This window comes from Marmota marmota, unplaced genomic scaffold (genome assembly GCF_001458135.2).
Source record: "Marmota marmota marmota unplaced genomic scaffold, marMar, whole genome shotgun sequence".
In the NCBI taxonomy this organism is placed as follows: Eukaryota; Metazoa; Chordata; class Mammalia; order Rodentia; family Sciuridae; genus Marmota; species Marmota marmota.
In genome coordinates, this window is record NW_026000082.1 from 37,694,057 (window position 1) to 37,717,223 (window position 23,167).

At 41.2% G+C, this 23,167-nt stretch overlaps 1 long non-coding RNA gene across 1 annotated transcript; it reads left to right on the forward strand.

Annotated features, from left to right (window-relative positions):
• Window positions 1-755: 755 nt before the first annotated feature.
• Window positions 756-4,137, forward strand: LOC125620483. The gene is made up of 2 exons (XR_007352183.1): window positions 756-1,562; window positions 2,507-4,137. It is a non-coding gene; the product is annotated as an uncharacterized LOC125620483 (long non-coding RNA).
• Window positions 4,138-23,167: the final 19,030 nt, after the last annotated feature.

The window sequence follows — 23,167 nt, forward strand, 5'->3', positions numbered from 1 at the left end:
TTAACCCTGGAAATTCATAATGCAAGACTGAAGATGTGATTGGTTTTAAAAATAGCCTTGAAATTCAAGTTATTGAGTCTTGTAACAGCAAAATTTCACCAGCAAAGATACATAAGAGCGTAATTCTGTGCTTGACAACTGGCAACTCTCTTCATTTAACAAGCCTAATCCAGGGTGTATCTCAACCCTGCAACAAACTATTTTATTATTTCCTCTTTCCAGATACCAATTTTAACACCTATGCTTTGTCCATCCCCCTACCCCACAAGCTTTGAGCAGTCTTTTTTGCTTTGAAAGAAAACTCACATGTACATTTTTGTCTTCCCCTTAATTTTTTTGGGGGGGTGGTACCAGGGATTGAACGCAGGGGCACTTAACCACTGAGCCACATCCCCATCCTTTTTTGTATTTTGTTTAGAGTTAGGGCCTCACTAAGTTGCTGAGGCTGGCTTTGAACTTGAGATCCTCCTGCTTCAGTTTCCGAAGCTGCTAGGATTGTAGGTATGCACCACTGCACCCAGCAAATATTTCTTTTTAACTATAAACCAAGAAACTTTGAAGCTCAGCATTCATACAGTTTGTTCTTAAACTTTTTTTTTTTTTTTTTTAAGAGAGAGAGAAGAGAATTTCAATATTTTTTGGTTTTTCAGCTGACACAACATCTTTGTTTGTATGTGGTGCTGAGGATCGAACCTGGGCCGCACGCATGCCAGGCGAGCGCGATACCTCTTGAGCCATATCCCCAGCCCCAAAACATGTATTCATTTTTTTAGGTGTAGATGGACACAACACAATGCCTTTATTTTTATGTGGTACTGAGGATCGAACCCGGGTCCCGCCCGTGCTAGAGAAGCGCTCTACCGCTGAGCCACAATCCCAGCTGTTCTTAAACTTTCTTACTCTGTTTCTTACTATTTTTTCTGAGGTCTTTCTAAATGTGATTCCATTTATTTTCTTTTTTGAGGGATTTTTTTTTTTTAATATAAAGTGGAGTGTAGGTAATAAGAATCACTCTTGTCCTTTTCTATTAAAATCTGGTATCAGGAGCAGTGTCTGATTTTCATTGATGAGTTTTTGTCTGGGATAAAAGACCTGTTGAGTCCAGTGTTGATTAACTTGGCAGTGTAAGTAAACTCACATCCTGCTTAGTGAATATCTAGCCATTATGTTTTATATTCCTTACACTTCTGGAATGCCAGCCTAGAAACAAACTGGAGAGGAAGGAGAATACTTTGAATGACAGACATTTGAGAGTTTTTGTTTTTTTGTGAAAACAAAACTTAGGATCAAATGTCTTCATACTATGTTTTCTTTTTTCATTGCTTCTGATCATTTTGTTTATTATTTAAAATCAGCATTCTGCCTCAGGGTGTTTTTATATTCTCTAACTTTTGTTTTGCCTTTCTAGCTGCTAAGATAGATAATGATTATTGAAAGTGCACATTTTTAAATGATCTCCAGTGTGGATTGCTTCTGAGTCCCTGATGGAATGAGTTCCTAGAGGAGGAATCAGTCATTTGGAATCCAGGACCATTCAGCAAGGATAACTGCCTGCTCATATGGTCAGAATGCTCAGACTCTGTGGCACACCAACGGCTTTCTCATTCATTTCCTAAGAAGCGAGTCTTGTCAGTCCCAGTGTTGCCATCTAGCTACTCTCATTTCATTCCCAAAGTAGTGACTCCACCACTTTGAATGTCAAAGGGAGTTGAAGTGTCAGTGAGTCAGTGTAACAAATCTGTTAAGGAAGCAAATAAAAAGAATTTGGTTTGCTAACTGCCTGAAGTTTAGAAAGTTCTGGTTTTCACTTTACGATTTGCAAAGCATAAAGCCATTTCCTTGTTAAATTCAGATGAATTCTTCAGTATTTCTTCTCTTTTAATGAATTCATTTTGATGCTTATTTCCTATAACCAAGAAGGCAGTAGAACAGAAATAAGTCTTTTAAGTTTGAAGCTTGTGCTAATAATCAGATAAAGTTCACTTTCTTCTGATTTAAGTGATATATAAATAAAATATCCATTTTAAATTAGATTGGCAACTTAAAAAATCACTTTGAACAATTTGTTAGTATTTTTGGTTCCCTTTGATAGAATTGTTTTTCCTTTACACGTTTTTACTGCAAAATGAAGGATAGACTTGAACTAAATTGATCAACTTGTATTTGATCTTCACGGGAATTACATCTCTTTTCACTCAACATTTATTAAAGAAATATGAAAACCAGTTGTGGTGGCATGTGCCTGTAGTCCCAGCTACTTAGAGACAGGAGGATCGCTTGAGCCCAGGAGTTCAAGGCTAGCCTGGGCAACATAGTGAGATCCCATCTTAGAAAGGAACACAGAAAATTCCAGTCTATAGCAAATTCTTGGCTTGACTAAGAGCTGATTTTCACTAAGGAACAGAACTTGTAATTCATTTCCACACGTTAAGACACAGTTCATCCCTATTAAAATTTGTTTATTCTGAAACTACACCCTTGTCACCTAATGTTATGTCCTTCCTAGTTTACTATGTCTGACCTTCAAGATTTCGTGCCTGCTGCTGAAATGGAAACCAGCCAGTACAGAAAACTGGGGAAAAATGACATCTGAAGAATGCAAGGGGAAATAGGAACTCATTTCTAGCATTTTCAAATCAGCTTTGTGTACTCCACTACAGTCAGAGGAAAAGAACTGACTTCATGGAATTTACCAGCTAAGCCTTACCACTGTTTTTAGTGTTTTTAGGAAATATACTAAAAGGTAAGTGAATTGTATGTTTTGAAGAATGATTGCTAGGTATTGTAAAACCAGTTGTTCCATTTTAGTAAAGATCAGCAGCTCCTTTATTCTAAGCCTCAAATTCTTGCCCATATTTGGTGTGTTAACAGTATTGTGGAGAAGGTGAACTTATGCAACATGGACGTTTTTCTCCACTTCTCAGCAACTAAGCTGGAACTTAGGTTGAAGTATACACGGTGCTGATTTTTGCTGTTTTGTGCTTAAATTTTTTTTTAAATTATTTCAGTTGAGTTTTAGTTTTATCCCTCATTATATAGAAAAAGGCTTTAATGTTTCAAAGGTCCTATCAAGCATTGTATATACATTAGCTTTTGACAAATAAGAGCAACATTAAGGATTTTTATTAACATCCACCAATATATGGTTTTAATAAATGATTTAAAATTACCTGAAATAAATTATTCCACATTAATTATATACCTATGTATGCCAGGCCCTGAATACAAAGATGAACTAATATACCCAGTTCATGTCCTCACGGAGTTCAGTTTTATTGATACACTACAGATAGAAGTTTAGTTTGAGGAAACAAAATCTGATAAAATGAGGCTAATTCCATATCCTCATCAACAATCCACTCTAATAACTAGTATGTTAATCTGAATGTGACATATTCTATAAGAAAACCTCCATTTGTGTGTGCATGTGAGCTGAACATTTACCAATACTTTGTATGTGTGGGTTCATCACAGGTTTAATCCTCACATCTGTGCTATGAGGTAGGTGTTATTTTCTCAGGCAAGCGTAAAAGCTAACTAACTTGGCCTAAGTTTGCATGACTGATGTAGGACTGATACTTAAACACAGGTAGACTGATAGCAGAACATGCACTCTTAAGTTAGATGTGATATTTATATGCAGTTCCTGGCTATAAAACATGCACAGTTCTTAATAAAATATGCCTCCTTTTAAAAAAGGAAATCACAAATAGCTTAGAAAATTAGAAATATAATAGAATCTGGGGTTTTAGAGAGCCAGAAAATCAGAAACTTTTTCTTCCCCGATTCAAAGATAGTTTGTATGCTGACCTTACCTCTTTGCCCCAGACACAAAATTCAGTGGAACAGAAGGAGGATATTTATATTCATGTAATATAATATTATATAAAATACATTTACACATATAAACTTCTTTAAGTGCTAAATTATGAGAAAATACCACTGCTGAGACTTTCCTTAGGACTCTTTTTAAAAAATAGGTTAAGACTTTTTGTGCAAAAGTGAAGAAAAACTTCTGAGAAACCCAGGTAGGTAATTTATCCCCTGTTGTATGCAAAGCCTCTGCACTTCTGTCCTTTATTGTTTTATACTTCTGTAAATCTGATTTTACCTTTAATAAACTGGTTTCTAAAGTGAGTGGGTTCTTTGGTCTCATTTCCCATTAGATTCTGTATGTTTGTTCACTTTGTGTATGTTATCGCCACTCCCTTCAACACTGGTGGGAAGAGAATGCTCCTCTTAGGAACCTAGTACAGTTGAGGGGTTTAAAGACAAGACCTCAGAGCCTTGCCTCAGCTCAGTGCAGGCTCCACTAAGTACTAAGACTTTGCAGGGAAAGCCAGAAACTGTAAAGTCACTGTGAACAGTGTTTATCTCAAGCAATTGTGACGGGGAAAATACTACCTTAGTGAAATCAAGCTGGCTATTCTGAAAGTAATGAAAGTGACTGGAGAGGCAATTTTGACTATGTTTCTTTTTGATTACTGCTTCTCCAAACATCAGTGTTTTGTGAATTGCCTGGGAATCTTGTTAAAATGCAGTTTTGATTCAGGAGGTCTGAGGTCAACCTGATAATTTGAATATTCTTTTGCATTTAAAATAATAGAGAGTTTTATTGATACATAATTGGTACCATAAAATTCATTCTTCAGGGGCTAGGGTTGTGGCTCAGTGGTAGAGTGCTCACCTAGCATGGGTGAGGCTCTGGGTTTGATCCTCAGCACTACATAAAAATAAATAAACTAATTAAAGATATTGTATGCAACTACAATTAAAAAATAAACATTTTTTTTTTAAATTCACTCTTTAGGGTTGGAGTTATGGCTCAGCGGTAATGTGCTTGCCTAGCGTGCGTGAGGCACTGGGTTTGATTCTCAGCACCACGTACAAATAAGTGAAAATAGAAGTCCATCAACAAGTAAAAAATATTTTTTTAAAAAATAAGTTTAAAAAAATTCATTCTTTTTAAAAGTATATGACTGGGCTGGGGTTGTGGCTCAGCGGTAGAGCACACGACTCACATGTGCTAGGCCCTGGGTTCAATCTTTAGCACCACATAGAAAATAAATAAAGGAATTGTGCCCAACTACAACTAAAAAAATAAGTATTTTTTTTTTAAAAAAAGTATATGACTAAGCCAAGTTGGTGATACACACCTGTAATTCTAGCTTCTCAGGAAGCTAAGGCAGGAGAATGGCAAATTTGAGGTCATATTCAAGTAATGCCTTTAATCCCAGCTACTCCCAGGCTAAGAGGCAAGAGGATGGCAAGTTGAAAGCCAGCCTGGACAATTTAGTGGGACCCTGTCTCAAAATAGAAAATAAAAATAAAAAGGGCTTGGGATGTAATTCATTAGGAAGAGCACCTCTGGGCTCAGTCTCTAGTATTGCCAAAAAATCTTCCAAGTGTGGCTTATCTGAGTGATTCTGGCTCAGAGTCTCTTGGAGTTGCAGTCACTGAAGGCTCCATTGGGGTCAGAGGAATTGTTTCTGAAGTAGCACAGTCACTTGCCTGGCAGTTAATATATGTGGTTGGCCGGAAACCTCAGTTCCTAGACAAGTTTTACTGAAATAAAACTTTAGACCAATTAAGTGTTCTCATGATGTTCAGCTAGCTTCCCCCTACACAGCTCTATACTGTGTAGGAAGAGACTAGACTGGGCTAGAGTAATAGAAGGTCAGAATCATTGAGGCCCTCTTGGAGGTTGGCTGTCAAACTTCGAATGAATTTGAGGCTGTTCACTATCCTTTTATGAAGTTTATGAAGCTAGCCTTTGACATGCAGACTTAGTAGTGATTATTTATGATTCCCGCTACATTTCAAGTATAGTGTTCTCCAAAAGTGTTTTGATCTAAATGTAAACACATTGTTTAGTATGCCTTCAGAACTTTGGCATAGGGGTAGGGGGTAGACATCTTTCTAAAAGGTATGTTAGTAGCTATACCAGTGTGAATTCTAGTATGTTTCAAGTGTACAAAAGGTGCTTAGTAAATATTTGCTCAATTGAACTGACTAGAAGAGAGAAGTGAGCCAGGTGCTCACTTATAACACACACACCTATAACCCCAGCTACTTAAAAATTTAAAAAAAATCTCAAAAAATCAAAGAGGCTGAGGATATGCATGGTAAAGTGACCTAGGTTCAATCCCAAGAAGGAAGGCAGGCTTGCTAAGAAAGGAAAGAGAAAACAGGGCTACTCTTTACCGCAAGGGAATACGGGGAGGAGGCCCACTTTTTTTTTTCTTTAAGGAGGGATAGCCAGTAGAAAATGGGAAGGTTGAAGATACAAGAGAGGGGTGATAATTGCTGAATCAAGGCTCCAGAGAAGATGGAAGTCTTGGAATGGGTGGCCTGGGACAAGGAAACATCCAGTCCCCTTCTGAGACTGGTAAGAATACTGGAAGCTTACAAGGTGAGAAAGGGCTGTTTTAAAATTTTGAAACATTTTGTTTAAATATTTAATTTTTCAGGAATTAACATTCTTTAAAGTCTTTAAGAAGAGGAATGCATTATTAATGATATCTCAGATGTCAAGAAGTTTTTGTTAAACAAACTAAAATTATTATCTTCATGTTCTCAGACAGACTGGCTGTGAGGGCTTACCCTTTAACCTCTCTCTCTTGGCTTCAATGTTCTCATGCCTAAAACCCTAGCATACTTAGTGCTCTTTGCAGGTCCTGCTAGCTCTTGGTTACTGTGTTTAATCCATGTAAGTAATGTTACTCCATGTATGTGCTCCAAGTATTCAGCTGGGCTCATTTACTGCTTTTATGTATGTATTGATGAAACCTTTAGTGGAAGTTGTACTACATATGCAAAATATACAGGTTTCAATCAACATGAATCTCAGTAGGCAAAGTAACCTGTCTGAGCCTCTGATATCTATAAAAATATGTAAAGGCTAATAATACTTCATTTAATCATCATAACCGTCTTGTTATGTACGTAAAATGAATTTGTGGTATTGAAAACATTACAATAATTCAGTAAATGGTAGGTTTAGAATCCTATGTGTATATACTATCATTGTGGCCAGATGTGTTGAGCAATTCAGAAATTTGGGGGGTTTTAGCAAACAGTCCTGGAATGTAGGTACTTGTGTGTTATGTTATTCCCCAGCCAAGTCTGGAGCAGCATCCATAGTCGAACACATAACTGTTTGCGCAGGAAATGGTAGTAGTCTCATGTTAGTTCAGTTTTTGTGGCCAAGTGAATTTTTTTACCAAACATGGAGAAATTTTGGTTTTCAGCAATGTTTGGATTTTGAATTGCAGGTAAAGACTATGGACTTGCAATTATCAAACCAGCATACATTTATTAAGCCCTACCCTGGACAGCTGTGTTTAGCACTATGAGTCACAGAAAATATCCTTGGCATTTATCCTCTCTCTGTGCTATCTGCATCATTTATCTAGAACCCCTTGTGAGGCAGAATGGAAGGAAAGCATAAAATAAAAGTTTTTTGAAAAGATAAGTCACAAGTTAGTACATTATTTTTTTTTTTTAAGAGAGAGTGAGAGAGAAGTTTTTAGGCGGACACAACATCTTTGTTTGTATGTGGTGCTGAGGATCGAACCCAGGCCGCACGCATGCCAGGCAAGCGTGCTACCGCTTGAGCCACATCCCCAGCCCAAGTTAGTACATTATAAAAGGATGTTCCAGTAAATACAAAACATGAAAAAGTGCTCAGCCTCAGTAGTAATCAGGGAAATGTATATAAAAATCATACCAAACTGCCAGTCTGATGAGTGGTGGAATAAAAATGTCTTGACAAAGGCAAGTGTTGGTGAGAATGTGGAGCAATGGGAATCTTCACTGCTAGTGGCAGAGTAAACTAGAATGCATACTTCACAGCTGGCAGTACATTTCATACCTAGTACTGGCACACCTTAAGTGTATACCCCAGAGAGACTTGTGGTCACATCCATCAGAATATATAGCTACAGATAAATATAGACATGTGATGGGCATACAAAGTTTATGCTACATACATCATAAATGAATGTTGACCAAAGATGCCAGACAAAATTAATTAATCTGTTTCAGGTACTTTTCTGTATTGTTTTATAATTAAAAATGGCTTTGGAGTAAAATCTATTAGAATTTAACTTGGTGGTCTTGAGCAAAATAACATCCTTGTAGTGTTGTGAGAGTTATTGAGACAGCCATCACAGTGGCAGCCCGTGCTAGTGTACAGCATCTTTCCACATTACCTGACATTGGGCTAAGGTCTAATTTTTATAACAACCCTGGGACACTGGTGCTCTTCCCTTGTCCAACATGCATGAGGCCCTGGGTTCAATCCCCAGTACCAGAAGGAAGGAGAGGGAGGAAGGGAGAAATGGAAAAACTAACTGGTGCTATTTTATTTTTCCATTTTATAGATCAAGCAAGACCCAAGGAGGTTTTGTCAGAAAAAAATAGCCTGTTTGTTTAATGGCCACCTCACCAGATTTACTTCTTTAACTATAAAATTTATAAAAATTCACATTCAAACCATTTTAATAGCTATGACTAGATTTACTTGAGCAACTTTCTCTTAGTCTTCTCTCGGCTTTTTAAGGCCTCTTAGCTTGTTCTTGCAGTCATCCCTGTGAAGCAGCTGGAGGCTGCTGATGTCAGAGGTGGGTGTTACTGGGGGACATGAGGACCCTGTGGAGGAAGGGAGCAAATGATATCTAAGAAAAGCAGACTCAAAGGGAATGAATTCTATAAACCACACAATCAGTTAACTTACAGAACATACCAGAACCCAGGCCTTTTCATTTAGGGTATCACTGCCTCCTGTGGGCGCTTCCTATTTCAATTAGAGGACTGTGAGAACTGGAAAATCCTCCAGACTCCAGCAAAGACATTAATGATGATCAATAAATGAAGATCGGGCAGGGGGTGTAACTCAGTGGTAGAACACATGCCTACTGTGCCTGAGCCCCTGGGTTCCATCCCCAGCACTGCAAAAAAATAGTGAAAGCACTGGAAGAAAGGTACTTTGGTCCCTGGAGTTGTTGGATAGTGAATGAGCAAGTATTGGTGAGAACTCATTCGACACTAACACCAGTGGTTGGAGGTGTAGAGAGGTGCCATCTGATCCCGGCTTGGCCAGCGTGAGGACCTGAGAACAAAACAGAACTAATGCAGGGTGCCTGAGGAGGGGCCGGGGTCAAGCAGTACAGTAACTAGTTCTCCAGGCCTCTAGTCCTTCGTTATTTCTAGAGTGTCACAGGCACTTCATAAATGTTTGCTGAACATCTAGAAATAGTGGGGGAAGAGGGGACAATCGGTAGGAAAACCTTGTTAGGGTATTCCCCACTCTGACCACCAGACGGCGCTGTTTTCACAAATAACAGGTCTTGGTTGCTTTCTAACACGTTAAAACCACCTGTGCAGACAAGTATGTTTATGAAAAGGAATTTCTATCTTCAGATTTCAAAGGTTTTTGAAAGGTCTTGTTTTTACCTTGACACTCACTTTTTTAAGCACTAAAAGAATGAACATCAAGCTTGAAGTTGTCCAACTGTATTCCACAAGCCCTAGGACTTGAGTGATAGGCCTCAACACTTAAAAACTGCCAGTTTGGCTGGGGATGGGGCCCAGTGGTAGAGGCATACTTTGCACGCACCAGACCCTGGATTCAATCTCCACTCACAAACAACAACAAAAACCAGATTTACTTCCACTTTTGGTGTATTGGACTTAATAGCTAAAAGATTTTTGTTTTAATTCTAATCTTTAATAAAGCATTTATAATCATGTGACTGGAAAAATAGCCAATTCCAAAATACGAATGAGATTAGTAATTTGGTATTCTTAAAAATGTTCTTTGGGTTCTTGTTGAATCTAAGGCATATTTCAATTATTTCAACTCAATTCAATCAAAATACCTTTTAAAAAGCTCTCAAAGACAGAAGTAAGAAAGAAGGGGAATTGTAGGCATACTTAACTCTCTCATCTCCTCTTTTCCTCTTCCTACTTTTTTTTCTTACATTATGATATGCCTTTAAGTTTATTTCAACATTTTATTATGAAGTTCTTAAACTCAGAGAAAAGTTAAAGAATTTACAGAAACTAACACTACAATGACCACCAAGATTCTACAATTAATACTTGGCTTGCTTTAGCAACTATTTGTCCAGCCCCCATCAATCCACTGTATTCCTGTGATGCATTTCCAAGTAAGTATGGTATTATAAGAAGCATATTTAGCAGAATACAGCAGTCACTAATATGCCATTATGTAAAAATGTGAGTGTGTAACCGATGTGATTCTGCAATTTGTATTTGGGGTAAAAATGGGAGTTCATAACCCAATTGAGTCAAATGTATGAAAGATGATATATCATGAGCTTTGTAATGTTTTGAACAACCAATAAAAAATATAAAAAAAAAAAAGAAGCATATTTAGGTTTTGCCAGGGTTCTTGGTATAAAACTCCTAAACCCTTGCCTGATTTTTTTTTTTTTTTTTTTTGTACTGGAGATTGAATCCAGAGGTGCACATCTGCAGCCCTTTTTTGTTTTGAGACAAATCTCACTAAGTTGCTCAGGGCCTTATTAAGTTGCTGAGTCTCGCTTTGAACTTGTGATCCTCTTGCCTTAGCCTCCTAAGGCTCTGGGATTACAGAGTACCCAGCAGATGGATGGAACTTTTATCCCTAACCCCTCCAAGAAGGAAGCAGGTCTAGAGAGTAAGTTCTATCTAAATTTTTTAACAATGAGATTCGATGAAATTCTGGGTTGGTGAACAAACTCATTGAGGTGCTGGGAGGGCAGTGCCCCTGGAGAGCCCTCCCTGCTCCTGGCATGCGCATCTCTTCACCAGGCTTTCTGAGTTGTATCCTGCATAATAAATCAGTGAGCCTAAGGAAGGCAAAACTTCACTGAATTCTATGACCTGTTTCTAGCAAATCATTGACTCTAAGGCATCAGAAGTGGGGCAGTCTTGGACTGAATCCTTGATCTGCACTTACTCAAGGTAGTTAGGGACAGGATTGTACCAAATCATCAGACACCCAGTTGCTGTCCTGAGAGCTGGAGAACCGGTGTAGGAAAAAAAACCCATGAGGTATCAGAAGTCTTCCTCTAGATTGTTACAGACAGAAGTGCGTGATCCCCAAGTAACTCAGCACATGATCGACCTAACATCTACTAACACAACTCCTCTGGATTTGCAGCATTGTTTGAATGAACAGTCCTTTTGGGGACTTTAGTTCACATTTCTTCTACTCAGTGGAGCTTAAAGTCTTAATTTCTGTCCTTGGTCTTGCCAAGCTTCACAACCCTACACCCAAAGTCTCTTTCTTGGCTGACTTCTTTCCTTGGGGTCCATCCAGGATGATCAAAAATGTGTTAGTCACTCAGTAGTGACCAAAACAGGTCCATTGTCTTCAGCTGACAAAGTCCTCAATAACCGTCCCTACCCTCCACAGTCCCTACCCTCCACGCTCCTGATGTGGCCTCTCCAACCTGCTGCCAGTTTTCTAGGAGAAACTCTTGTTCCTTCCCACTAGATTAGGGAACAATGTCAGTTTCCAAAGCAGTATGTTGCTATGGGAACCTAAAGTTATTTGGAGATGCAAAGAGATAGCGAGTAATCAGTGACACAATCTGAAACACTCCATAATTGTCCCTCAAGAATAATAGAATAAATGTTTTATTCTTAGGTGAGGGAACTTCTGTGCTCCTGGGAGGATCTGGGAGACAGTGACAACTGCCGAGGGAGAAAGCAGAGGGTTGGGATGAGGACCTTCTGCTGGCAAGACAGACTCCTGTTTCTCCTGCTGTGTGTCCCTTAGACAATTCATCTATTCTTTCTGAGCTGCTTTTCTCTTCTGGAAAATGGGGTGGCAGCCTGTAGCTGAAAGGGACCTTGGAGATGATCTGGAAGGTGATTCTCTGAAAAGATGGTGCCTGCTTGTTTTGCTGGGGAAAACCTGCCTTTGAGGAACCAGCATTGTGAGGGCAAGTGTGTACACACAGTGCTGGACTTTGCTTTCCTTGATGTAAGTCACAGTCACACATTACACTTTGACAGTCCTTAACATTTTAATCTATAGGCTGTGACTAGTGCCATCATGTACTGCATAACTATTAACCTGCTATGGCCAGGGTGGGTGATCCTTGTGTTCCAAATGCCTTTTGTAAACAGTAGTGCTGAGGATCAAGCCCAAGTTCTAGGCACTGAGTCACACAGACCTCAGTGGTTTTTTTTTTTTTGTTGTTGTTGTTGTTTTTTTAATTGAGACAGAGTCTTACTATGTTGCTTAGGCTGGCTTCCAACTCCCAGGCTCAAGTGATCCTTCCACCTCAGCCTCCAGAGTAGCTGAGACTATAGGCATATTGCTACCACACCCATTGATAATGCATTTTAAAATATATATATTTGTGATCCAGCATAGTTAAAGCCAAAATGTTTATGAACTTAAAAGATGAAATTGGAGGGCTGGGGTTGTGGCTCAGCGGCAGAGTGTTCACCTAGCACATGCAAGGCCCTGGGTTCAAACCTCAGCACCACATATAAGTAAATAAAAGGTGTTGTGTCCAACTACACTAATATATATATACATACATATATACATATATATATATATATATATATATATATATATATATATATATATANATATATATATATATATATATATATATATATATATATATATATGAAATTGGAGGGCTGGGGCTGTAGCTCAGTGGCAGAGCACTTGCCTGGCATGTATGAGGCACTGTGTTCAATCCTCAGCACCACATAAAAATAAACAAAATAAAGGCATTCTGTCCATCTACAACTACAAAAAATTTTTTTAAAAAAGATGAAATTGGAAAGGTAATGGGTGCAGTGCTGTGTGCATATAATCCCAATGACACAGAAGAGTGAAGCAGGAGGATTACAAATTGAAGAACAGCCTGGGAAATTTAGGGACACCCTGTCTCAAAATAAAAAATGAAAACGACTGGGGATGTGGCTCAATGGTAGAACACCCAAGGTTCAATCCTTAGTACAAAAAAAAAAAAAAAAAGCAAGAATCAGATCCATAGAACCTTAAAAACCTGCTGCAAAGATTTTTGAGTAATAATATTGTTTGAAATTCTCCACTGGATTCCTGTTTCACATTCTCTTGCATTACCACAGTATAATTATTGAAAACAGGAATTTGAACCTGATATAGTCTTTTTTTGGGGGGGAGGGGGTTGCCAGGGATTAAACCCAGTGGGCACTTACCCATTGAGCCACATCCCCAAACTTTTTTAAAATTTTATTTAGAGGGGGCTGGGATGTGGCTCAAGCGGTAGCGCGCTCGCCTGGCATGCGTGCGGCCCGGGTCCGATCCTCAGCACCACATACAAACAAAGATGTTGTGTCCGCCAAATACTAAAAATAAATATTTAAAAAAAAAAAATTTTATTTAGAGACAGGGTCTCCCTGAGTTGCTTAGGGCTTGCTAAATTGCTGAGGCTGGCTTTGAACTCCTGATTCTCTTGCCTCAGCCTCCTGTGCTGAAGTGATGCCATAATATCAACTAATATACAGCCCATTTTCGAATTTCATCAATTGTCCTAATAACATCACTTACAACTATTTTTTCCCTGTCTTAGATCCAAGTCGGGGTCACACATTGCATTTAGTGGTCTCTTTTCGTCTTACATCATTCTTCAGCCTTTCTTTATGTTGATTTCTCAGAGTAAATGCTAGTTATTTTGTAGCTTGGTCTTAATATTTCTTTATGATCAGGTCAAGATTATACATGTGTCTTTGGCAAGAATATCACAGAAGTGGCCTTAGGTCCTCAGTCTGTCATATCAGGAGACTCAGTTGGCACTAGCTTTAATCACCTGGTTAAGAATGGTGCTTGTCAGATTTCTCCACTGTAAAGTTATCCTTTTTGCATTTGAAATTGCTAATGCCATTGTAAGGAAGTTCTTCAAGATTACGTTTCTCATTAACAGCATTCCTTCCATATCTGTTAGTTGTCAGGCTACCACCAAGAGGAGGGTTAGGGTTAGGATTAGAGGCCCCTTCTCCCCTTCTTCTATGGTGCTGTGGACTCCTGGATTCCTGTTTTATTCTATGGTTTATGATTCACTTCAGTCATTAATTATTCTGATGTTGAAATTGTCCCAGATTTCTGGCCAGCCGTTTGCCCAAAATCCTGTTTATGTGAACCATACGTAGTCTCCCAGTTGGGCTTGAATAGGTGATGGGTCCAAATTGAAGTGGTAGCATTTAGGTTACTGAAAGGCAGGAAGAATCCGGTAACAAAAGTCACTTTAAATGATTTTCAGGAACAAAAACACCCTATACTGAAGTGGGTTTTAAAAAGCAAGAAAAATAGCACAACCACCCAGCAATGATGAGAGGAATTTGGATGGGGGTAGGTGTGTCCTTATGAGAAGAAGAAATGGCACAGACAGAGCTGCTGGGTCCTTTCAACCCTGACGCTGAGGTCAGGGGTGGGGCATGGGGATAGTGCAAGGAGCAACAGCTACTCATAGAACCAAAATGTCAGTGTCAGAAAGCATCGTTCAATCCATCTGGTTCAGCTGTTCCTAATCTTTGCGAGGACATAGCCTGCTCTGAGGATCTGGTGACAGCTCTGAGCCATTTCTCTTTAAAAAGTACACACTGCATTAGGTGAAAAAGTATGGATTTCAGAAATTGATCTGGGTCTGGAGGTTCAGCTCAATGGTACAGTGTGTGCACACTGTGTGTGAGGCTCTGGGCTCCATCCCCAGCACTGCGGAAAAAAGGGAGAAAGAAAACAAATTCATCATGGGCCCTTGGTCTACCCAATTAGCTTTAATTGTTTTTAAATTCTGTAGCATTTCAATTAAAGGAGAGCATGGTTTTCCCACACAGAATAAGTACAGGTATTATCTGTTTCACCAGGAGGTCATCATCCACAGATTTTTTTTTTCTCCCATGCTTCTCTGATAACTCAACAATTAGCTACCAGCAAAAAGTTGTCTTCACCAAAAAAGAACCATTTCAGAGCCTTCCTTCCCCATGCCATGGAAAAGAACCTATATGTACTTTTAAAATTGAATTTAATTAATAATATTAATTTTTGTAGGACCAGGGATTGAACACAGGGCACTTTACTAATGAGCTGCTGGGAGCCATTAGCCAAGTAGGTATGACAATTTCCTTGCCAGCGTACCCCATGTTGCAGTGACATTGAATGTAGGTGACCTTGTTCAAGGACCAAGGCGGATTAGGGCGTTCCGGGTTTAGGTTCCAGGTTTAAGGTTTAAGATTATTCCTGCTGGGAATAGGGCATATCCTGCTGCCTGAGTTCCCCTTGAGTTCTCACGGGATTCAGACAGTATATTTTGGAGATAGAAGCCCAGTGGGTGTGGATTTGGGCAGAGAACGTGGATTTCCCCAGAACGTGATTGTAGATGGCTGGTGTGAGTTCGGGAATAAAGAGTTGCTGTTTGAATCTACAAGCTGTGTGGTGGCTCGTGATTGTGTGCCCAGCCAGACTGCAGCAATGAGCTACATCTCTAGTCCCTTTTTATTTTTTTCTTTTGAGACAGGGTCTTAATAAGTTGCTAAAGGAGCCTAAAGCTTGGAATCCTCCTGCCTCAGCCTCCTGAATCTCTGGGATTACAGTTGTGTGCCACCAGGTCTGGCTTTGTTGGTTGGTTGATAGGTTTAACCAGTGTCCTCCTCTTTCCTAGACTATAATTGGAAAAATTGGTTTTGCAATCAAGGCCTTGCCTTGTCCTCTTTGAGACTGATGCCGATTTAATCAGGCATGGCCAACCCTTCTTTTTTTTTTTTTTTAAGAGAGAGTGAAAGAGGGAGAGAGAGAGAGAGAGAGAGAGAATTTTAATATTTTATTGTTTTAATTATCGGCGGACACAACATCTTGGTTTGTATGTGGTGCTGAGGACCGAACCCGGGCCGCACGCATGCCAGGTGAGGGCGCTACCGCTTGAGCCACATCCCCAGCCCATGGCCAACCCTTCTAAGGAAATAAATTTGACTTTCACAGAGCCAAAGCTTTCAAAGCCTTCTCAGGAAAACCCAGCCTATACACAGGTTACAGAGCACCCAGCCTTACAGGTGAGGAAGGAAGGTCACTTCCCAGCAGCTCAAGAATCTTAGGTATTTGGGGGATTCAAGAAAAGAGGAATTCACCCAAATTGAGATTCCTTATAAAATTTTGCAGCAATTTTCTATAGTGTGTGTGTTAAATGAAAATTCTTCCTATACCTGTGTCTATAATCAAACCAAATGTAAAGAGATCAGCCTTATTTTATGTTCAACAGTGATCTTTCTTTTAATCCCAGCAGCTTGGGAGGCTGAGGCGGAAGGATCGCAAGTTCAAAGCCAGCCTTAGCAATAGTGAGGCGCTAAACAGCTCAGTGAGACCCTGTTTCTAAATAAAATACAAAATAGGGCTGGAAATGTGGCTCAGTGATTGCATGCTTGTGAGTTTAATCCCTGGTAATCTCCCCAAAAAATGATCTTTCTTTGAAGTATTGGAAATATGGTTGAACACTGGCCTAACATGTGAGGCCCTGGATTCAATCCCCAGGACTGAAAAAAAATAAATAAAAAGGAAAAGAAAAGGTAATCTTGCTTGGAGATTACTTTTTTGGCCTGGGAACATAGCTAGGTGGCAGAGTGTGTGCTAGGCATGCACAAAAGCTTGGGATTTAATCCCCAGCTCCACCAAAAATATGTGTGCACATGTGTATACACACACACACGAATTTATTACCCTTCATGTCTGGAGGTTAGAGATCCAAAATGAGTGTCCCTGGGTTAGAGGCTGACCACATTCCTAAGTTTGTGGCTCCATCTTCAAAGCCAGCAATGGATGGGAAGGTCTTTCTCACTTGCCATCTCTGTTCCAACTCTTGCCTGACTCTTTCCTGTGTAAGAATCCCTAGGATCACACTGGGCCCATCCACATAATCTAGGATAACTCCCCCATGTCCAGGTCATCTGAGTAGCAACCTTAATTCCCCCTGCCAGCTAATGTTACAGATTCACAGGTTCCAAGGACTGGGACTGGGGCACCTTTGGGGAGCCATTTTTCTGCCTTCTATCGGGGAGACTAGGGAAAAAATTGTGCTTTGATGGAAAACGGCAGTGTCTGAGCCAGAGTTTTCAAATTACTGCCTATGTGGCAAATGTCACAGCCACCTGTTTTTCGTATTCAACTTGTGTCAAGAGTCAGCCATGCGCTGTGTGTGAGCTATGTGCATTCAAGTACATGAGGGGACTGGACTGACGCTGCTGCTCTGACTGGGCTGTATGATATATGTGTCCTTTTCCCTCACTCTGCCTGTGATCTCCACACAGCACCTGAGATGGGTGTGGCCTTCCAAGATGTCAGTCAATCTGCTGACTGCAAGACATCACCAAGCAACCCCCCAAAACGCAATCTTTTGCCTGCCTCTCTCGTCTCCTTTGTGGGAGCTGAGGTTGAGAAGCTGTCACTGAACCCCCAAAAAGGTATTTTCTGCCTCTGTGTGGTTATTTAGTAGCCAGCCTAATTCCCCTGGAGTGACCCTGACTGATTCAGTCGTGTGCTTCGGCAAACCTGAGGATAGATTTTACATTTTTAAAGGATTAAGAAAAATGCAAAGAATAATATTTTGTGATGTGTGAAAATTTTACAAAACTCAAATTTCAGTGTCCCTAAGTAAGGTTTTATTGGAACAGAGTTGTTCTCATTTATTTATGTATAGTCCATAGCTGCTTTCATACTTCAAAGGCACAATTGAATAGCTGAAATGAAGACTATAAGGCCCATGAAACCTAAAATATCTACTCTCTGGCTCTTTACAATGTGAGTTTGCTGATCCCTAGTCAGTACATGCCTTTCTGATCCTAGCCTCATGTCTTTTGAGCTGTTTTTCAAGTCTATAAATTACAGAGAACTGAGGGCAAAGATAAATAATTCTTATCTCTTAGCAGGCAAATTCTGTCTGGCAGATTCTGTTGACTTTCCTCTCTGACTGCCCAATGAGCCAATTTCTCCTCCGTTGCAGATTGCTGTCAATATTCCCGATCTCTAATTGTTTATGCTATTTGAATTTCCCCAAATCAGTCATAACATCTTTTTTTTTTTTTAATATCTTTTTTTTTTTTATTCATGTATTTACGTGGTGCTGTGGATCGAACCCAGGGCCTCATGCATGCCAGGCAAGCGCTCAACCACTGAGCTACAACCCCAGCCCCCAGTCATAACATCTTAACTGGCCTTCCTACTAACTATGAATTAAATAAGATATTTAACATGTTCTTGCTTTATATTCAAATGAAAATCATGATTTTACCCTTTTTGAAAATGATCCTTTACCAATGGCTAAATCATTCTGCTATGCTTTTGCGGTGATGCTGTGGCACACACCAGGACCCAGTGGCTTCTGTGTGGCACAAGGGACTCAGAACACTGAAAGACTGAAACCTGTTCAGAGATGCATGGTGATAGTCTGGGGACCCAAATGCACAAAAGATTAGGCAAAGTCAATGGGTTTTGAGTCAGATGGCCTAGTTCCTGCCCTAGTTCTGCCATAATGTCATCTCGGAGAAGTGACATGTCTTCTCCATGGACATAATACAAATTACCTACAAAGACTGTGTGAAGGAAACTGCATGTGATCTAAGACCTCTCCCACGGTGAGCCTTCAATAAGCATTAGCTATTATTATTACCAGTGGGGGTAGCAGGTAGCTGAGGCTGACGAGCACATGAATGCTATTTTGAAGTTGTATTAATCATTGCTAACTTTTTGACTGAGTCTTTACTCTGAGGCTCGTGCTCCTTTAGTCCTCACGGTGTCCCTGGGGAACTGACATCACCACAGTAGGACACAGTTTTATTGTTTTGGTTTGGTTTGAGGATGCTGGAGATGGAACCCTGGTCTCATGCATACTAAATAAGCACTCTACCACTCAGCCACACCCCAGAACAGAATTCATCCATCAAGTGTTGCCTTGTGGTGAAGGGGGTTGATTTTTTTCTGAGGACCCTTCAAAGTCCCAACTAACTCTGGTGTAAGTTGCAGGGAGACCCTGATATGGTTAAAGAAAGGACTTTATCCAGGTGCAGTGGTGCACACCTGTAATCCCAGTGGCTCAGGAGGCTGAGGCAGAAGGATCATGAGTTCAAAATCAGCCTCAGCAACTAAGCAAGACCCTAAGCAACTCAGACCCTTTCTCTAAGAAAAATATAAGCTAGGGCTGGAGATGTGGCTCAGAGGTTAAGTGCTCCTGGGTTCAATCCCTAGTACAAAAAAATAAAATAAGGACTTTAACATCTAAAGGTGTCACACAATGGAAAGGTCTGATGTGAGGTAGTGAACTCCCCCTTCCACGCAGCGCTAGAGCAGAGAGCGGGCAAGTTTGCGGTAATGCTGAAGAGGGGGAGTCCATGTTCTGTAGAGTGTGGACAGGTGGCCTCCAGTTCCTTTCCATTCACCTTCTCTAGCACTGTTACTTCCCACCTTGCTATTGATCCCCAAAACCCTACATGCACCTCTAACCTGAATCATTCTTTGTCACTCAGAAGCTTCTAATCTATATGGTCTTTAAAAAGTATCCCAGCATTTTTGTCTTCTCTTACAGTAGTCACGAATTGGAGGAAGGACATCTCCACTTCACATGTTCCCAGGTTCCCTGCCCCTGTCTACAGTATCCATTTCTTAAAACAGATCTCATCCCCTCTCCCACTATGAAGGTAAATTTGTAACCCAAGATAGGCCACTCATTTCTGTGCCCCTGACCACAGTACACCAGGCCGTGTCCCCTGGCATTCCTCTCCAGTCTTTTTCAAACCAAAAGTCGGAAGCAAGTTTTTTCTTCTTTCCTACAAAAGTAGGAAGGTGCAATTAATGTTGCTTGTGGCCATGTCCCTAACACGTGGACAAAGTCCAGATGAGTTAGGAAAGAATGAGGCAAAAACTTAAACAAAGGAGTAGTGGCCCACACCTGTGATCTCAGCTACTCCAGAGGCTGAGGCAGGAGGATCTCAATCAAGTTCAAGGCCAACCTCAGCAACTTAGGGAGACCCTGACTCAAAATGAAAAGGGCTAGGGATGTGGCTCAGTGGTAGAGCATCCCTGAATTCAAAACCTGAAGAAAGAAAGAAAAAGAAAGATTGAGCGAACCGAAGATAGGACTTTGCAGGGGCTGAAGCAGAGGCAACCTCTGCAGCAGTCAGGACTCCACAGCCACTTACGAGCTGGTAACTGACACTCTGCTGCAGATTCTGCCACTGCCTTGCTGGGTAACTATAGGCAGGTCAGGGCCCTCCCAGGGGCACTGAAGTACATGAACCTACAGCTTCAAGCCCTCACCCAAGTTCCTCAAGGCTTTACCTTATTCTGTGTTTTCACTTATTTTTTTTAAAGTAGAATATTCCTTTTTTATTTACGTTTAACTGATACATAAAAACCTTGCACTGATGTTGTATTTGTAATTTTTCATTCTTTACTTAAAGAGGGCCCTCCAAGTTGTCTATGCTTCAAACCCAAACCCTTATCCCCACCCATCTGGGCTCCTCTCTGGGCTTTTGTTTCCAAAGATGTGCAAGGAGGGACTTGTTTTGGACAATGTAGACAGTCCCCTCTGGCTCTCATTGCTCCTGATACTCAGCACCTTGGCCACATGATCAAACTGGAGTGTTCCCTAGAGCATGGACATTGTGGGGAGAAGACTTTGGCATTGAGCATATTATAACAAAACCATTGCTGCATAAGCCAAAAGTAAACGTTTTACTTTGGCTCCCGAAGCTATGCCCAGGCTCTCCCTCTCTAGCTTCACCTTCTCCATGAACTTCTTGTTTTTAATAATTCAACCACTCTGGCCTTCTCTAGCCAGTGCTCCTCAAAACCACAGAGTATTTGCATATGCTATTTCAGCCTGAGATGCTTTTCCTCACTCCCATTAATCCCCCCTAGTTCTCTGCCTAATTAATTACTTCTCCAAGCCTTGGTCCTTTCCTGATCTCTCTAAGCCCAAGAAGAGGGTGACACTGTGTACCTCTCCCATATAGCACTTGTCACTATTATAACTTTATGTTCATTTATCTCTCTCTAGAGAGGCTGAAGCTCCTTGAGGGCCCTGAGGCCAGCAACTGCTTCTACACATCCCTGGTTTTAATGCCTAGCTCTGTAGTTCACAGCAAGGGCCAATTTTGCCCCAGGTGACATTTTTGGTTGTCAAACTGAAGTGTGCTACTGGTACCTGCGGCCAGGAATGTTGCTAAACATCCTGTGATACATAGTACAGACTCTTGCCACAAATAATTGTTCTGCCCAAATGTGAGTAGCACATAAGAGGTGAGAAACGCTGGCCGACGCAGTACCTGGCCGATGAAAGGGACTTGGAGAATCTGTGTTGAGTGAGTGAATAAGAATGAGCCTTCAGGGTTGGGGTCGTGGCTCAGCGATAGAACGCTTGCCTCACATGTGTGAGGCACTGGGGTTCGATTCTCAGCACCACATATAAATAAATGAATACAATAAAGGTCCATCAACAACTAAAACAATATTTAAAAAAAAGAAGTGAGCCATCTCAGCCAGGTGAAGTGGTGCTCACTTTCAGTTCCAGATAGTCAGGGGACTGAGACGGGAGGGTCTCAAAGATATGAGTTGAGGCTTGAGTATTAAGTGGGGAAAAGCCAGTGGGACTGGAACTATAGTGTCTGATGTTTCTATAATATGAGTAGATGTCCTATATTGAGTCTTCCTGGAAAGGGCCTCCTGGGTGTGATGATTCAGGCATCAACACTGTATTTGTCAGCTTCCATTAATGTAACTAAATACCTGAGATAATCAACTTAAAAAGAAGAAGGGTTTGGATTACGGATGCAGCTCGGTGGTAGAGCATTTGCCTAGCATGCACTAAGGCCCTAGGATAGATCCCCGGCATTGCAAAGAAAAGAAAGAAAAAAAAGTAAAGAAGAAAGGTTTATTTTGGTTCAGTTTCCAAGGTTCCAGCTCATGGCCTGTGGGCCCTGTCTGTCTGTGGTGAGGCAGTGTCTCATGTGGGGAGCGCATGGCAGAGGAAGATGCTCACATTGTGGTGGCCAGGAAGTGAAGAGAGAGGGAGGAGAGAACTAGGTCCCAGTAACCCTTCAAGGGCATGCCCCAGGTAACCTAACTTCCTCCCATGAGACGCCACCTCTTAAAGGTTCTCTTATGGCACCTCTCAACAGTCCCAGAGGTGGGAACAAAGGCTTCAACCTGTGAGCCACCAGGGGACCTTTTCAATCCACAGCATACATCAACAGGAAGTCCCTATGCCAGTAACATTGGAATTTAAAACCCATGCTCACTGCCAACTGGGACCCTGTAGAGTCCAGAGCTCTGGTGGAAGGTAATGGCAACCAGGGGGAGGAGCAGGAGGTGGAGAGAGGGTCTTCCATTATCGCAGGTGGGACGCTCATTCCCCTGGGGCTGCCCCACCCAGGCCCTTCAGCGGACACATTCTAACCACTAGCCCTCTCTACAGAGCATCCCTCAACTCCAGCCTGCCTCCAGCTCAGAGCCTTGCTCCCAAATGTCTTAAAACCGACCGTTCTTCCCACACCCACCACCCTTGGCCCCACCTTGTCACCTCTTGCCTGTCACTGCCTATGTCTCCTTGTCACTGCCTATGTCACCTCTTGCCTATGTCACTTGCCTATGTCTCCTTGCCTTGGGCCATCCTCTGTCCTTGCAAACAGAGCTACACAGCGGCAAAAGCCTGCAGTGAAAGTCCTCAATGTGACCATGGAAATTGCTGACATTTGTACCTCCTTCTGTTTGTAAGACATGCTGTCGCAGATCAGCTCCTGAGGACGCTTAGAACCCATTTGGCAGACAAAAAAACAGATCCAGAGGAGGGGGTGGGTCACGGCAGCAACTGGGACAGAACTTATATCCGAATCAAATTCCTAGAATTTGTAATGGCGCCTACCTCTAGATGGGCGTGTGGGTGGGCGGATGGAACAAAAGATGAACACGTGAGAAAAACGCAATTGCTTTTCATCTCTCTCACCCTGCAGATGAGAAATCTGAGGTCTAGGAGGGTTAAGATTGCATTGTCTTGGGCTGGGGATGTGGCTCGAGCCACATCCCCAGGCCCCGCCCCCCACCCCCGCACTTTTTAAAAATATTTTTTTTAGTTGTCAATGAACCTTTGTTTATTTCTTTGTGGTGCTGAGA